This window comes from Pezoporus wallicus, unplaced genomic scaffold, assembly GCF_028554395.1.
Source record: "Pezoporus wallicus isolate ANWC-B61680 ecotype Strahan unplaced genomic scaffold, APGP_CSIRO_Pwel_v1 scaffold_6445, whole genome shotgun sequence".
In the NCBI taxonomy this organism is placed as follows: domain Eukaryota; kingdom Metazoa; phylum Chordata; class Aves; order Psittaciformes; family Psittacidae; genus Pezoporus; species Pezoporus wallicus.
The window spans coordinates 7979152-7997501 of NW_026641753.1; the positions used below are offsets into that span (position 1 = coordinate 7979152).

General features: G+C 42.6%; 1 long non-coding RNA gene across 7 annotated transcripts in view; it reads left to right on the top strand.

The window, feature by feature from the left end:
* Positions 1 to 13033, top strand: part of LOC130607770 (uncharacterized) — a 344203-nt gene extending 331170 nt beyond the window's left edge. For 3 of the 7 annotated variants that reach the window (XR_008974341.1, XR_008974346.1, XR_008974347.1), the window contains 2 exons: positions 11657 to 11762; positions 12693 to 13033. This is a non-coding gene — a long non-coding RNA (uncharacterized LOC130607770). Of the gene's footprint in view, positions 1 to 9191; positions 9358 to 9525; positions 10084 to 11458; positions 11549 to 11656; positions 11763 to 12692 lie in introns of all 7 variants that reach the window. The other 4 variants (XR_008974343.1, XR_008974342.1, XR_008974344.1 and 1 more) reach the window with 4 other exon arrangements.
* The last annotated feature ends 5317 nt before the right edge of the window (positions 13034 to 18350 follow it).

Sequence of the window (18350 nt, forward strand, 5' to 3'; positions counted from 1 at the left end):
ATAGATGTGATTGCATCTTCAGCTTCAGCGAGAGGAAAGAAGGAAGGGGAATACGTATATTATAGGCAGGCCAGGAAGACAAAAGCTGGAAAAACATACACAGAGAGAAGAGGCAGACTTATCATAATGAAGTTAATTAAAATAGCAGGACCTCAAGTTATTTTTGGTCCCAGTGTTAGAAAGCCCAGCATTCCAAGCCTCATTCTTCATTAATACAAAACCTTTCCTATTTCATCCATTCTCAGAAAAGGGACCTCTTCCTTTCTGTGCTAGATAGTGAGTCAAGGCAGATGGGAATTTTTCTGAGCTTGGAGAAAACAAAGAAGTGCAAATTAATGGCTTACTGGCAGAAAGGCAGTTTCAAGCACTTTGCCAAGGCACATTTTATTCCTACACTTATCTTACATGCATAGTTTTGTCTTTGATTCTGTGTAGATCAGAAGTGCATGGCCAAGCAGAGATGCCTATCTATATTGTGGAGTGGGCATTGAAACAAGGAAGCAAAAAGCAGATAAAAGAAAAGGGGGAAAACCAATCTTATAATAATGGCTGGTGCAATGACTCAACAACTTGCTTCATATCACTCAGTAGACAGAAAATAGATCAAGCCCGTCTTGCCAACTTGAACTCATCCCATAGTTTCTCTGTGGGTTTATATTCATCTGTGCTTCACTGTCACACATATAGATATGTATGTATATGCACATCCATACATTACATATGAAGAAGCACTGATTGGTTGCAGGGGGTCCTCACAGCCATAGGGACCCTGGCCAGGATCCATGTTCTGCCATAATAAGAAGCTTTGCTTTTGGCTTCAAAAGTGGCACGGCTTCCCTCCAGCTTCCTTTGCAGCAGTAAAGCTTTAAATCTGTAGCTGGACTTTGTCTGCCCAGGACCATACTTCAACCACCCTTCTGTGAGAAATGTGGAAATGGTCTGACTGTGCAAATTAATCGTGCACAAACCATTTCAGATATGATACCGACAGTATTTCAGTCATCATTTGGCAAGAAGATGGAGGCAGAAACTCAAAGTGCACTTGTGTTGGAATAGTGTTGATTCTTTCATAACCATTACCTCTCAAGACCTCAATTTTATATCCCTTGGGAGCAGATTCTCTCTGTGCTTAGGGGATTAGAAGCAGGAGATCAGGAGATGGTTCAGTTCTTGTTATGACTTTCAGCTGCTTTCCTAACTTCCTGCCACCTTTTATTCCCCTTGTGTAAAATTAGGATAATGACATTTCATCCTATGACAGCAGTTTAATGCATTTATGTCTAAAATGCTCAGGTAAAGGTGTTAATACCTTTCAGAGATTATTGTTTATTACCACAATTGTGATTACTGATAATTCTGAGAGCTTCACTCTCGCATAGGTAATAAGAGCAAAATGTTATGAACATCTTGTCTTATTTTGAACTTAATGCCAATTTTGTTCTGAATTAATTCCTTTGAATAGAATTATTCCTGAACTACATCAACTAGGGACCGGCATCTGACCCCCAGTGTTTAAGAACTGCAGATAATCATGGGTGAAAAGAGATGAAAATACATTTTATCTAAGAAGTATCTACTGTTGTGATAGAGACTGAAATTAAAGTATAATCCAAAGAGAGGAGGGGGGTGGGAGAGAGAGTATTCTTTAATTAAAATCAGCTACCTCAAAAGATGGGTATTCTCAGGAGTGATATTTGCAGTGTGCTGAAGGCTTTCCACTTAAACCCTGGATGATGCAAGGAAAGAGGATTCTGAAGAAGTAATATTGGCATTAGCACATAGCCACTTGCCACTGCAAGGTAAGGCGAAATTTGCAGAGCAAAATACATGGACGATAGAACGGAAAGATGGACAAAATAGGAAGTTATCTGAAACAAAACCTCATGATTATCCTGCAGTAAATGAATAGTTTGGCAAAGAAAGAGACCCAAGATAGAGACTTGGAGATACAGAAAGAAAAATTAAACCAGAAGCAGCCGAGATCAATGAAAACAATCAGCACTTTCTGCCAAGAGATATGTTAAAAAGACTGAAACTGAGGCTTTAGATAACGTGTTCAGAATGATCTGCTGTCCCACCCACCATCTCCATAGCAATTAATGGTCTCAGCCAAGGACGAATTATGGTTCCAGCCATGGAGGTTGGACAGACCCCCTGTGAAAGGCTGTAGGTGAAAGGCACAGTGTCCATTTTGGGGTCGTTCTGGTCGGTCTTGTGCAGGTAACACCTTCCTCACCTCCGGAGAGATGCTGCTTCTGACAACATGGGAACCACAGAGAGTGCACTTGAGGGGAGTACTTGTGACGAGCGTTCCACAGCGAATCCTGCTCTGTTCTCATTTTAGTTACCATCACAGATGGCTTCCTGCAATACAAAGAAGGCTCCTGGCAAGGCAGTTTGCTGGATAATGTTAGAATTGGATGTGATGGGAGTATTACCTCACAGAAACACCCATTCACCAGCATTTTTTTCATTGTGTGTTCAGCACAGCAGATTTGAGCAGCTACTTTGCACTGGCTCCCTCACACAGACACAAATCTCTCCTGCATGAATCTTGTCTAACAGCTATCTGCAACCAGGTGGTCTCTGTGAGAAGTGGTTGTGCTGCAGGGAGGAAAAGTGTATCCTCTTTTGTGCCTTCCCTTTAAAAAGCCTATGTCAGTGGTAAAGAGGAGATGCTGCTCTAATGGAGTATCTGTGGGGACCATGGGCAATGGCATGGGCAGCACCCTCCCTGCGCCCTGGGCACTCTAATGCTAGGGAGAGGATGCACATAGCTTCAGCGCCTGTAAATGTCTTGTAGATTTGCTGTATGTGATGCAAATGTTTGTTCTAGAAGGAGCTTAAACCCAAATTGTTAGTCTAGTATTGGCCACACGATATTGCAGCCAGCAGGATGAGATATGTAGCAGGGGACTTTTTAATGCCTCAGATTAAAAAACCTGTTCAAATCTTGGCTGAGTCCAGGTTTCCAAAGAGCTGTTGTGGATTCAGGACAATTTTCAGTTCAAGCAGAAGGGCTGGCTAATCATTAAAATACATTATACGGGTAATCTGGCTGTTAGTCCCAGACCTTTAAAGGTATTTTAATACCCATAGTAGTCTAAGTGGTAAAATGGCTTAACCCAACTTGGCATTAGCTACCAGCATCTCTTGGAAGGAAGAATTTGTGGCAGTAAAGGAGCAAGACCTTCTTGGTGATGTTACACTGGTAAATAATGGATCATATTGAGCTGAGTTACAAGTTCCCAACGTTACGGTTTCTAATAGCAGCTCTCATCACTCCTCATTTGCCCAATCCCACCAGCGCTGCTCAAACGGGAGCAAAGAGCCCCTCTGAGCGCACAGGGCTGGGTGTTTCATGGGAGAAGTACTGGAAGTCCAGTGCTGGTGGTACATGCTGGCGAGCAGTATTCACATATTAACAGATTTCCACTCAAACTGGCAAATAGGAATGTCTCTGTTAGCGATGCTGTGTGAAAGCCAAGGCAACAAAAGTCAAAATGTGCATATGAGAATATGTGGTACACACAGTATATGTCACAATGTTTACCATCACTTCAAAACATGCACCCGCCCACAGTTCTTCACTAGCAGCATCCTGGAACTTCTCCAATTGGGATTTGCTATATGAAGCAAAAGTCAATTAAAATCAGCCATTATTGTACAGATCATGAGATCCATAGTACCAGATACCATACTCATCCCAGATGCTCATTAATAGCAGTGTGTTGCAAACAAGTCCAGGACAATTGCATGGGGGTTGTATACTTTTCTGATTGCCGTGTTTGCTCAGTTAGCAGATAGTGTTTTCAGATGGGTTGGATTGCATATTCTAGCAAATACCAAATTCCCCGGTTCTGTCGCATTCTGGAGCTCTTGCAAATGTAGGTCAGAATCTGTAAGTAGGTTTAGCTAATGGAAACAGAAAGACTTTGGTTTAAGGAAATCATGTCTACCCCGCTTGCTAGAGGAAGACCTGTTAGCATCAGCTCACCCACCTTCTTGTACCAAAGAGCCTGCTGCTGTTCGAGGTGTGGTGACTCATTTCTTCATCACACGAATCCTACATTTTTAGCTCAGCAAGTAACCACCTGCTAAAAGCATGGTGTGCTTGGTTGGGTTCCCTCAGTTGCTTGTGGAGCTCTTCCATGTGAAGGAAATGTGGTATTTCAGGGAGGAAGATTGCGTAGTCTCATGTTCAGCAGCTCGCAGACTTGTACAAATCCAAAAGCCCCATTCCTGACACACTTTTCCTAGTGAGGAAACAGCATTTACTGGCCCAGTTCAGAGAAACCCCAACACAAGAGGGACATGGAGCTGTTGGAGCGAGTCCAGAAGAGGCCACGGAGGTGTTGCGAGGGCTGGAGCAGCTCTGCTCTGGAGCCAGGCTGAGAGAGCTGGGCTGGGTCAGTCTGGAGAAGAGAAGGCTCCTGAAGGGGAGACCTGAGAGCAGCTCCAGTGCCTGAAGGGGCTGCAGGAAACCTGGAGAGGGGCTTGGGACAAGGGATGTAGGGACAGGCCAAGGGGAATGGCTTTAACCTGCCCGAGGGGAGACTGAGCTGAGCTCTTAGGCAGAAGCTCTTCCCTGTGAGGGTGCTGAGGCACAGGGTGCCCAGAGAAGCTGTGGCTGCCCCATCCCTGGCAGTGTTCAAGGGCAGGTTGGACACAGGGGCTTGGAGCAAGCTGCTCTAGTGGAAGGTGTCCCTGCCCATGGCAGGGGTTGGAGCTGGATGGGCTTTGAGGACCCTTCCAACCCAAACCAGATTCTGAGACTGGCCTTTAGCTGAGATCCTTCTGCTGGGTGACTGGAGGCTCCCAGTCCTTCAGACAGAGCCAAGCACTCGCACAGATCACCCAGCTCCCAGGCAGGGCCTTACCAGAATTGCTGACTGCCCCTTTGTTTCCTGCTTGGAAGCGAAACACTGGCAGTTTTTTGATTGAATCAAACTTTCCCTCCATATGAAACAAACATCTTTGTTTGGGAAGAAGGTTCCCCCACCCTTTCACACACACAAATGTGCACACTCACTTTTAGGGCCAATTTATAAACCAAAAACTCTGCAATTAGCACAGTTTCATTTGCAATTAGCAGGGATGAGTTGTTTGCTTTAGTGCCAGTATTAGTAGCGATGGAAGTACACTTGCTCTTTTTGGTTTTAAATCGTTTACTGCCTCTTTGCATTTAGTTTCAAGGTGAGACCAGTGTCTGGAAGCATACTGTAAATTATGCTGTTATCATTTCATGAACTTCAGCAAATAATGCATTATAATTACATCAGTGATCAGAACTGGATCTGAAAATGCACGAAGGGCTGGCATCCACTGCCGCTGTGTCTGACCAGACCAGGAGGGGAAAACAACAGTTCCTGGCATTTGTTTTCAGATGAGCTCCAAGTCACATTTGCAGAAGGATATGAACTGCATTCATTTCACATATACCTCATTCCTGTGGCTTTTGAGACTTGTGTCCTTGTTTCTTGTTCCCGTTTGCTTCTTCCAACAGTTCGCCTTTAAGAGAAGCTTCCCTGCCTTAAAGCCAAATGCAATGCACCCTGCCGTGATGGATTCCTTCTTTTCCCTTCCTAATTGGAGCCATTTCATCAGATCGAATTTTGACAAAGATAGTAATTGTCATCCAATTTTAAGGCAATGACAAGATCAATATGAATTCTCAGATGACAAGTATTATTACTGGGTGAGCACAAAGAAACAAAGGAAATGAAAAATCCATGTTCTAGGGTTCAAAACAGTTAGAGGCACATGCTTGCCTTGATCCACGTGTGTGTGAATCCTATCGACAACAATAGATGCTGTGCATGTGGATGGATGGGGTAGAACAGATGGCCTTTCCCAGTCAAATAACGAAGGGAATGAGCACCCAGCGCTTTAGTACATCGCTGTTGCAGTAATGTGGGAGTCAATTAACTTACCACCAAACAGGCTTAGAGGGAAAATTACCCACAGCCCCATCTCAGAGAGTTCTGCTTCTCCTTAACATTTTGTACTCCTTCTGTTTCCTGAATGTCAGGAGTAAATACCCAAGAAAATCCCGGTTCTTTAAGGTAAATGTATTCAACTTTGATTTATGGAGGCAGAAGTACTTGATTATTTTTATAACGTTGTTTAAATGAGATGAGCTGGTAAGTTAATGGCCTGAAGAGTTCAGAGAAGGTTCAAACAAGGATCTGAAATGCATTGCAGCACCTTTAGAGGTTTTTCCCCACCATAGTGGTTTTGGGACTGATTCTGCCACTGGTGCTAGGTACTGTCATTTTATTTAGGAGGTTTACCCTCTTAACGATGCACTTTTGCAAGGCATTTGACCCTCAGAGATCTGCTCTTGTTTCACATTTGCTCCTCAGTGTGCATTCAGGTTACCTCTGCAAGGCCACTCTGCACACATTCGTCTTGCTGTTAAAACCAGACCTCCTTCTTTCCAACTCTCAAAATGCTAAATACAAGGAAACAGACCTTTATTCCCCACTATTTCTATTCAAAATGCAGTTTAACTGAGGAAAGGGGTCTTGGCAAAATAATAATACATGATTGTCGTACTAATTGGCAGCTGCAATGATAACAACCATGACAAGTTTTAGCGTTGTCCACTTCAACCCAGCCAAGTCATTAAAGGTTTCCAAAGGAGAGGATTGTGTTATGAAGCTGAATATACAGTGGCTGCTCCACTGGTATCCCTGGATTGCTACACAGGTTTTTAACCACGCAAGCACAGGTTCAGCAGGATTTTGATCCATGGACGAAGGTCTCAGCTAAGCACTGAAAAGATGTTTGTTACCCTCCAAAAATAGAAATAAAATATTTACAAAGAGAATAATTGACTTTTGCTGTTTACTGCAGGCGATGGTTAAGCAGGCAGTGTCTGTACTGAGCAATGCAGTGACCACCTGCCACAAATGCTGTGATATTTGACAGATCCCTTTCTGCCAAGAACTATAATTCCTATTTAAATCTAAATAGAGGAGCCATGAATGCAGATTTCTCATCACAAAGACACTGGTGTTAATCCCCGGTACAGAAAAATAAGAAAAGCCAGAACGTTTTATTGGATTTTATATGGAAGATAATTAAACAGTATTTCTTCTTTACTTGTTATACGGCATCCCATCAACATTCCTGCTGAAATCTGTTTAGAAAGAAAGCCAGGAAGTTCTATTGCATTTTTATGCAGAAGAAAAGTCGCATTTTGTATACTTGAACTTACATTAAAATAACAAAAAGTGGGTAAACATAAAATGACCAATGAATGGTGAAAACAAACAGAACAAGTAAGGGAAGCATAACACTATTCTCATGCGCTCGGCTTTATATTCTAAGCATGCAAACTACAGAAATGTTGATGTGCCTATGTATGCATTGTATATATTCATGCACTGAGCAGGTCTGAAAGCTGAAACTCCCCAAAGTTAGGGAGCACTGGAATTAGATGTGCTTGCACACCCTTAATTTGGCCTTTTTGACTGTATACACATGGATGTATTCCCCCCCCCCCCCCCCAAAATGGTGCAGTGTAGGCAGAAAATTGGCTGGGAGAATGATGTAATCTCTGCGAGAGCTGCTTTGCAGAAGCCTGTTTCTCTCCTGCCCACAAGCCAGTTTGGTATTTTGGATGTACCCAAGGAAGTTCTCTGAGCATGTTTCCCAGCAGGTGGGTGCTGCCAATCCGAGGCTGCAAGAGAATGTGTCGAAGTGTGCATTTAAAGCGTGCTTATTAACAGAGGGGAGGCGGGAGCCGTAGCCAAGGTTGCATCCTCGGCATTTAGAAACGATTCGGTTCAGCCTGCGCTGCCATTTACTGCATTATGTGATGCATGTGGATTTTCCCAACAAAAGATGTTTATGAGAGGAGTGTATTTTAAGTTCCTTTTCACGACTGTACCAGAACCCCCCCTCCAAGCAGATGGCCTGACAGTTGCGAGAAAACTATTCGTAAGCCAAAAGTAGCATTTAAAATGCTTTTTAAGAGACGGTTCCTTCTCTGTAGACATGTTCATTTTAAGCAGGTACTAATTCTGGCCGCAGCAGCACCTTCCCTGCTTCCCAGCGCATTCCAGAGCCGACAGCACAAACTGAGGAGGCGCGGGCTGAGGAAGCGCAGCCCCCAGCAGTGCCAGCAGCGTGGCACAGGGATGCCGTGTCACATCACCACCCCGATCCCTGCTCTCCGAGGCTGCTGTCAGCACTGCTTGGGGCAGAGGGGACTGTGCTCGCTGCTAACGTGGGGTGATACTGGAGGTGCAACAGTGTTGGAGTACAACAGTTTCAAAACAGGCTATATCCACAATGAAAAATGTTTACTTAGCATTTACAAGTGGGTAGAAACAAGCAGGATTAGCAACAAACTTGCCAAGGACATGAATATGTTTAATTCCATTTTCATTCACAGCCTTGACTGTTACCTCACTGAAGTTGAAGTTCTCTGGGGGAAAACAACTCGCTGAGAATGAAATAACTAAACCTGAGCCACTTGACCATTGCTAAGTTTATGTATTCTGGGAGAAATCTATTGGCAATACTGACTTCATACAGCTGCATTTACTGACCCTTTTAATTGCCTTCTACAGAACCTCCTGCTTGAAGGAAGAAAGCACTCCCATATCATACACTTGATAAATAAATAATGCCATTCCTCTGGAGACAAAAATTCCATCTCTTAATCCAAGCACAAGGACAGGGACTGACAGTCCTTACAATCTGGGGAGATTAGTTGTGCTTTTCCTTCACCTCAGTAACTGAGACTTATTATTTGTAGCATCTGAAACATTTAGAAACACTCCTGAAAAATTAGCCTAATATCCCGCAGCGATGAGTTGTGGGGTTGATTATTCACTGCACAAATGCTTTCAGAGTTTTTCCTTCACCTTTCCGTGCATATTTGTTCTGGAGAGAAAACAGAATAAATAGCTCCTTCTCCCTGCTTCTGTTATATCATCTTTTACTCCCGTGTTTTGCAAACTAAACAATGCTTGTCTCTTTAATCACCTTTTAGATGGAAGCCTCTTTCCTCGTGTGTTTAATTATTTTTGCTGTACTGTTTCTTACTGCAGAAGTATATACATGTGAGCATGCACACAATCAAAAAGTCTGCTAAGAACAGGTTTTAAGGCTTAGCAGAGGTTTGCTCTTTGCTCCCAAATCAATCCCTGTTCATCTCATTCTAAATTCACCTTAAGCAACAGGGTCCCCCCCAGTGCCAGTGCCAAGATGTGTGTGCAGATGTGCAAGTTTAGAAGTGAGGAGCAGGACAGAGAGGGCAGGAAGACCTCATCTCGCATTCAGCAGTGCGGTCACCAGGCCAGGCCTGACTTGCTGCAGAAATGAAGGCAGAGACCAACACGGGTAAGAAATTGTTTCTTCTGTGTGAGGAATGAGCTTTCTGAAGCCTAAACCTTTCAGACATGACAATTTGTAGATGATGCCGTTTCATCTTCCTGAGGCTAACCTTTATTCCAGTCTGCCTTTGTCCTTCACCCACACTGTGCAGCATTGCAATCTCTCTTTGAACAGTGATAATAAGTTCAGATCCAGTGCTACAGCTCTGCTTGGCCCAAAAGGGAACATGAAGGAGAAATGAGAAGCTGGTGAAAAGCCTCAGGGAGAAACAGGCTCTCTGGGTGGGACCGTCATCCTCACAGAGGTGCAGTCAAGCAGTTGTTATTTTCTTTTGGCAGCCTTTGGTTTCTGTGCTATAGATTTTCTCTCATTTCTTTCTGCACCCAGAATGCTCTGTGTGTTATAAAGGCCAAACTTTTGCTGGGGAGAACCAGTGCGTGCTGGGAACGGTCTATGTGTCCATAGATGTGCACGTAGATGCGTGTAGATGCACACATCCGTGTACGCAGAAGCCTAAGCCCCAGAACATTTTGGGTAGGATCCTCCTCATCTAATTTTAGCTTTCTGAAGCTTGATTATCTAGTCCAACCTTGTGGCTTAACCTTCTTCCGCAGGCAACAGAGAGAGGAGTCAGTTCATCCCATCATAAAGTAGGGGTATGAGATAGAAGGGATGCCTTCTGCCATAGAAGTACCTCTGCTGCCTTTGGCACAGAATTGGTCCAGTGCTCAGGTAGGTGTTTCCCTTCACAGGCTGCAGAGCTGTGTAACTAGAAAGACCCCAAAGTACTTGCTCACAGATCCTGCTCCTTGGGCCAGTTAAGTTGCTGTTATTGATCTTGGTATGACCACCAGAGAGCTCTGGGGTACAGGAGGCTCTTACAGACTCAGGCTGCCTTACAACAGTGGCTGGAAAGAGTGATTATGGGCAGTGCTGTTACAGACCTCATGCCAATCATGCTACATCAATAAGCAGTTAGATTTATATTTACAACAGTGATAGTTGGTTACTAAATAAATTTTGCCATGTTCGAATTGGGGGAGAGGAAGAGAAGGTTGTGTTTTTTTCCCTCATATAGTTATAGTTTCTCTCTGGAAACCTCTTTAAAAAGCAAAGTTAAGGTGCTGAACTCTCCTTTTGGTCTTGAAATCAAATCAGCTCTGCCTTGTCCTTGGCAAGTTCTTTGTTAATCCTGTTTGTGTATTTTAAATGCTGTGCAAACATTTTCATTGTGGATTAATGCACTCTTTCAAAGCAGTTGAGATTTTAAGATTGTCATTAATTCAGAGAGACTTCCGTTACTATTCTAGTTCTTTTGGAAACTAATTTCATACAATGCCCTTTTTGAGGCTTTGCTCTGGAGTGCTCAATGAATACTATCAAAGGCCGTATTAGAGACGATTGTATGTAGTTGACCAGGGTTCATACCAGTGACTAGTTTTAGATAGCGTCTTACATTGAAAACACGATTCTTCAATTATACCTCCTATTGCAAAAATGAAATTACCTTGAATGCTTGGTCTAGTAGGCTTATTTCTTTGAATACAATAGTAAATGGTCAAATTCTTCTTCACAGTAAAGCGTATCTGATTAAAAAATGAAAGAAAGAGAGAGAGAAAAAAATGTGAGAAGCAAAGTCAGTTGTAAGCGCCCTGAGATCAGTAAAAGGACAGATCGTACAAAGATTCTCCATTTGCGAAGCCCCAGTAATTCCAGGACTGTCTGAATGCTTCAAGTAGGAAGCGTCTAAAGTGCCTAATGTTCTGCTGGCTGATTCAGGACACTGCAAGGAGGGGTCAGAGGGCCCAAGCGAGTATGCAGAAGCTCTTAAACACATTCACACTTTTCACAGATAGTAATCAAAGTGATTTGCAAATGCATCTTAGCAAAACTTAACATCTTTGAGATCACAGTTGTAAAAAATAACTGATACAATTAGGGGACTGAATCTATGTTTGGTGGGTCTGCAGCAATTCACATTTATTACATTTCTAAGTGTTTTCTTGTCTGCTTTCCCAAGTCATAATGTACATCTGATTTATTTGGCGAATAATAGTGATTTGCAGCCCTTCCCTGTTCTTTTTTTTATATCTTACAATCTCTGCAGATGTTTTAGGAGTGACTTCACTGTGCAGGGGGTCTGACCTTGTGAGGACACACCAGCCCATGGACAGACAGTGGCTGGCAATGCTGGAAGGTTGGTCTTGACATGTACTGAATTGAGTGCCTACAGCTACAGAATACGTACACAACCTCAAGGCTACCTACTGTGGTGTTTCTAAACAGCCTGCTTTTCTAATTCCAGGATTACAGCGCTTAAAGGCACATAAGGATGATGAACAAGTGGAAAGGATCTTATGTCTTTACACCCACAGGGAGTTCCGTGCCTCTGTCCTGTTGGCATTAGTCATGTAAGCCTCTCATTCATCTACCTTGGGAAGACTGATTTGCTCAGCCTTTGGTGTTTTCATCTGGTTTTGATGTGCTAGCTGAACTAACTCAATGATTGCTTATGTGTATGAGAATTAATTAGAAATTTTGACTATATAAAGCAATCTTGTGGGCTCATGCTTCGTTAGTAGTCTAATCAGTTAGCCACTGCAATGCTAAGTGACTTAATTTGCACTGCAGATGCTCTAGCTAGAAGGCAGTGCACATTTGTGTGGAAGATGGATGCAGAATTTCATCAGCTCTTTGCATTAAATTCTTAGCATCCTCCTCTTACCTGGGTAGCATATGATGAGAGGACAGAGCACAAGGCTTCAGCATTGTGCTCCCTGCTAAAAGCTTGTCTTATGACAAAGAATCTGTTGCTTTACTTTACCAGAGAAAGATGCTGGTCCAGCTTACAGGGCATGGATGTGCACCTTGAGACTCTCGTGCATTCAGTTTCTTCAGAGCCACAGTAAAATGTTCCAAGACGAAAAGCATAACACAGGAGTGAAGTGGTTGTTTTCTTCTTTTAACTGCTCCCTTCCTTATTTCACTTGTAAAATTACTCAACTGATTCTTAGGAATACACAAAGTGCTTTGAGACCCTGAGCCACCACCTGCAGGAATCTGATTGTTTGCTAGAAAGGAATCATTTTTGTTGTCCAGAAAAGCCCTGAAGAAGACCAAGAAGCATTTCCATATTGTAGGCATTAGCAAGAAGGATTAGGCAGGCTGTAACCTTGGTCAGTCTGACTTCTACAATTATGGAAAATGACGAAGATTGCTGTTAGCTCCCATTTATCTTATGGCACAAACTTGTCCAGGATGAATCTTCTCTTTTGAAATACTTATCTCACTAAACTAGCATGTATATGAAGTGATTTCTCTTTCTTTGTTTCCCCCATCAGATTGATAATAGACTGTGTAGGAAAGTGCTGGAAAACACAAAAAGAAGTCGGAGCAATTCGAATTGTCATGGCAATATCCTCAGTTTTTCAAGAAGTTTGGTTCTGTTTAGCTAGTCACTTTAATTTTCCTTCGCTAACTTGTCTCCATTCTCTGCCATAATGATAATTCTTTCTATGACTGTCAGCCCTTTGCATTGTGACAGCTTAAATTAATGTTTTGATATTTCTCTCTTTGTAAGAATACAACAAAGAAGACAACTGCCAAGGATAGGACAGAAACTGTATGAATGTAAAACAGACATTGTGCACCAATAAAGCCAGAAGGAATAATTTTCACTTTATTGCCTTGTTAATAAGCTTTTGCACCAACTAACCCTGAACACTTTGGGTTCTATAGGCTCGTGGTGCCCTTCTGCTTCATCTGGACTGCAGTAAACTTCTTACTGGGGACCTTGGATGGTTGTGGGAATACTTCAACCCATTTAGGTCAGGAGGTTTAATATCTAAGGCAGGCTGATTCAGCCTCCAGTGCTACACTAGCTGTACATGTAAGCTCTGGTGGATTAGCTTGTTTTACAGTCATAATCATAATAGCACTTGTTCACAGCTGAAACTCTTTTGCAGACTAATATATGTTCATCTCATTTTTACATGCCACCTCTCCAAAAGTTAAGAGGATCAATAATAAGAATTCCAAGCAGAAGATGCAGGAGCCGTTGGAAGGATTTGATTTGGCACCTACAGAAGAAATGGTGGAAAAGAATTGTCTTAAGATTTTGTTGAGGTTTACACCAGTCCTTATCTAAAGTTCAAGGCCTTTTGCAGCATCATTCCTGTTCTTCATGTACTCCTCAAAAATCCCAAGCACATCTGGTATTGCCTTAAATGAAGCTTGACTTCAATGGGGGTGGTGTTTCAAAATGTTCTTTAAAACATCTTTTTGAAAAGATCTCAGCTACTGAGATGCAGTTTAATGCTTTGGCGTAGCTGAGGATTTCACTGCTATCTTCCCTCATTTTTATCATTTTCTGCCTGTTTTTCCTCTTCTGCATCCCTTCAGGACCAAACCTCACCTGGGGGATGAGGAATTTAAATGAAAGTAGAACAAAAAGAAATCAATTAATCCATTCTTTGTGGCAGAAGCCACCAGATGATGCTGTTACTCTTACAGCTTTTTAGCATGTGAGCAAGAGTTCAGTTTTTTAAGGAATGCTGCATTGTTATTTAGTTTTACAGTAATCCTCTGAGACAGGATAGTGGCAGAGTGTGTTTTCTGCTTTATTCTCTATGTGATGCAGTTCTTGGGACAAATTACTTTCCTTGGAGTTAAATTTCAGTGCCCAGCTGGAAAGTAGTGCTTTCTGGAAGCAGTGGGGACTTTTTTGATGACTGCAGATACCACTGTCACAAGGTAAAAAAGAAGCACAAAGAAAATGGGTTTCAGTTAGGAGAAAGTCCAGATTGCTTTGTGTTCCACCAGCTCACCACCAAACCCCCTGTCACTGTACAGAAAGGAGCGAAAGTTGTCACAGAAGGAATACACTGAAGGAGTAAAGGATGCTCTGACTGCTGTGTTTGTGGTTGACCATATATAAAGCAAGCCATAAGGAGAGCACAGTTTGAATCTCAAACCATGCTTTTGACCTGTACCTCTCCCTCTTGAACAGAGTGCTGAATCCAGAAGGGCTTCAAAGAATAGATCTGAAGTGTGAGATGTACTATTTATGTTAATGGACCACAAGTGCTGAAAGCTAGGGATGAAAAATTTAGCATCAGATTTGTCAAATACTTCGTTGCTGATGGGATCATTTTAGCAGGAATGACCAATGACAGTGCTTATCCATCAAACTGAAGGTTTCATATAAAAAATAAATAACAGGGGAGATGGGGCTTTTGGTGGCTGATTCACTTATGCATTTTAATTAAAAATCTTGATTGTTTGAATGCAAATGAAGCAAACCCAGAACTGCCAGTTCATTGCATCGGCACGCTTAAAATCACAGCGGCAGCAGCAGAGATTTGGTTCAGTCAGGTATAACGATGATAGGATCCTGAATGAAACATACGAAAGCTTTGCTGCATCTGCAGATCTTGCCATCGGCTATGCCTTACTCTGCTTTTACCAGTGGGAGCAACCCCCACAGCAGTCATCTGAAGACAATAAGAGCTCATGCCTCAGCCAAGCCGTTTCTGGACAGGAATCTGTTAAACTAGAAAGTTTCACTGAAGGGCTCATGTCAATGTTCAAACATTCCCAGATCTCAGCAAGGCAAGATTAAACTGTTCTGTTTATGCTAAGAGAAGCATCACGCTTCTCCTATATACCTGAGATTATCTTTGCCTTGGAATTACTAAGATTGACTGCCATTTTTTGTAAAAGAAGTTCTGTTTACTTTTTATAGATCTTACAAGGGAGAATAAGCAAGCACATGCAGAAATCAAGCAAGCACGTTACAGAGCTAATGCATCCAGGCTTTGCTAAGCCAATTAAGCAATCAAATCAAGGTCACAGCTGAGATGGACCCAACAGATCAATGAGATTGAATGCCCAAAATTAATACACTAGGAAATTAAATCAAAAGGATAAATTTGAGACTGAATTGGTTTTGTTGTCTTGGGCGGGGGGGGTGTTTAAGGGGAAGCTGTTTTCAGTTGCAAGCCACAGCCAGTGCTCAGCTCAGAGTGTTTTGTCTGGCCAGCACATGACGTAGGTACTCAGAGGATGTATGTGTCCATCAGATGCTTGTCCTTCCTGAGACAGACCCTCTACAGCAAAGGGTGACCCTGATCTGCTTCATTTAAGGAGGAGGTACAACCACCTTACTGCTGTCAGCAGCTCTGCTTCATTATTTCCTTCCTTAATCTCGCTGCTGTAACAAGTTATTAGCTCGCTGTTTTGATTCTCCCTTTCTAGCACAGAGAAATTCTTCCCCCAGAAGTGACACAGATGACAGCCAAATCAAGCAGTAACAGCTCTGGGGAAAAAAATAATAAATCCAGAAGAATCTCCCTAATTATACGCAAGATTTGCAGGGTTTGGTGTTTACTTTTAGGGCCCTGTATGTAGTGCTGTTTCTCCATTATAGAGTGCAAATGTGCAAGTGTGTGTTTGAGATAAGGCGGTATCATCCCGGTGTATTGAAAGGGAAATGAAAAGAAAGAGTTCAAATGCTTTGTATTTTGGGCTCTTTCACTTGTGGTGTTGACAGCAGCTGTAACAAAGTTTCAGGCTGAACACAACTTACAATTCACGTTGAGCGTCTCAGTGGCATTAGCAGAGTCAGGAAGAAGTCTTTTACCTCTTCTCCCATGAATTGTTCAGTCACAAGAAGGGACAGCTTTGTGTCCAGAAGCTGTCTGGAAACAAATGTATTCCTTCCCATCGAGACCTTCACTCCTTTAAGAGTCCTGTTCATAATTAGCTCCAGACCTTGCTGTAGGTAATGTTGCCTAGTGGAAGCCTTAAGCTATGTGGCCACCAGGATGAGTGCTCACTGCCAAGCAATGTCTGCTAGTTTAATTGCAGGCTGCTTGCCAGAGCAGAAAGAGATATGGAGGGCAGGCTGCAAAAACATACCTTTACTTTCTAGCTCACTGAAGAATATCAAGTGTACAGGGCAATAAATAACTTCAAAAATGAATTCTTTATGAGTTCTTTCAGAGCAGTTACTTCCTCACCCTACCTTGGGCACCTAATGCAGGTAAATTCCCCAAAGAAAAATGCTCCTTTATTTTAATTTCTTTTTTAACATAAGGCTAAATTTTGCTCATAATTAGAGCTTTTCTAGGTCCAGTTCAGAGTGATAGCGAGGAACTTTTGTTCTATAGGAGCAGCTTTTCCTTTGAACATATTCCAGAGAATTGGGCTGCAAGGCTTGGGTCTGCCATCCCTCGTGGGGCCATTTGTAGGGGCTTCCTTCATCCTTCATCATCAGGAAGCAATTAGCCACTCCCCAGGTCTCACCAGCCCTGTGCTCTGGAACATCCACATCAGGGATGCTGCCCAAGTCATGATGGAAGGGCACAGAAGGGAGTTTTGTTGCTGTTGGCTTGAACATCCCAATGGGCTTGTAAAGCCCGAAGGCTGGTTGCCTGTGTCATAGCCTGGTGCAGAGCATGCCAATGGCTGCTGAGGCAACTTGTGTGAGCAGCTATCCCCCAGCATGAGGGGCAGGCTGCCGAGCCAGGCCTTCTGTTTGGGCAAAACCCAGCGACGCTGCTGAATTAAAGACATAATTGAGGGTTTGGCAAAATTGCAGCGCAGCTGCCCAAGGTCATCTCCAGTGAAAGTAGCCGAGGAGGTTTACACAGAAGATGTTAATTGGATTTTCCTTCTCTCTTTAGAAAGGTTTAGAGCTATCGGATCTCCCCACACTACAAGCGGCATGAATATGTCCAATGATATTGTGAGCTGATTATTGTTCATTCTTAACGGCTTTCCATCTCCGTAACAACAGTATTAGCATTAATATTGTGCCCAGGGCTCTGAATATGTAGACTAATGGAACTCAATCAGCTCTTAAAGAACAAAGGATCCCTTTTACGTGGCACCCTGTGACAGTCAGAGGATTGGATTAGCAACTTGTCAATCCTCCTGTTTGCAGCTCTTTTTGGATGCGCTCTTGAATGCGGATAGTATGTAGAATTACATTATCTGAGAAATTAATACAAAACATGAAGGTATGTGCTATTCCCTCCTGACCTGATTATTCTAGATTATTTAACTAAGTAGCCAGCGTAGCCCCTAATTTAAGTGCTGAATTTCTACAGCAAAAATAAACCCACTATCTTTTCTCATAAAAGAAGCCCCCGAAAGAGCAAGCTCAATTGCCAATTATGCTTCTTCCATGAAATCTCTTCTATCCCCTTCAGGATAGGTTTGGGTAAAAATATAATTGCAGTGGATCAGGATGCTTAAGAAAAGATGTAAATGAAAAATGTTATGTGTTGGCATCTGATTGATCCATTTGAAAGGAAGAGAAGGGGAATGTGACGAGATGGTAAGGAGCTCATTGTTTCGAAGGAACCCGGCATTTTTAACCTGTGCAGGGTGCTGAGCTATAATTAAGAACGGCAAGTCAGTGAAAAATCTATTTAAACTCCTGACAGCTTCTCTAGATGAGCATTTTTGACATCTCCATTCACTCTGGCAAATCACTAATGTGATTTCCTTCTTTTTTTCTCCCCCCCCCCCCCCAAATTATATTTCTATTAGCTTTCTGCACATAATAACAAAGTGAAAATGATGTTGCAGCCTGGACAGGTCTTTAACTCCAAAGCTCAGTTCTTCCAATGTGCTTAATTAGCTGCCTGATGATTGTTTTATTCTGAGAGAAGTTTTGTAAATGTGTTTTCATCTATAAAGGGTCTTTAAAGTGAAAGCAACTGTTTGATTCTGTTTGTTAGCTGGTGAAAACTATAGCAAACCCTGGATAACAAAGCACTGTGATTAATTGATGTCAAGATACCCATCTCTGCTGGGTTGGTTTTGTTACCTTGAGATGGTTGAAGTACTGAACAACAAAACAAATATTTGGGTGAACCCTGAGTCTTTCCCATTAATAATGACTCTGCAAGGGAAGACTATGGCTCAAGCCTGGTAACTTGGGTGTAGGTATAACATTTTCAAACATGTCACCAGTCTTCCTCAAACTGTGA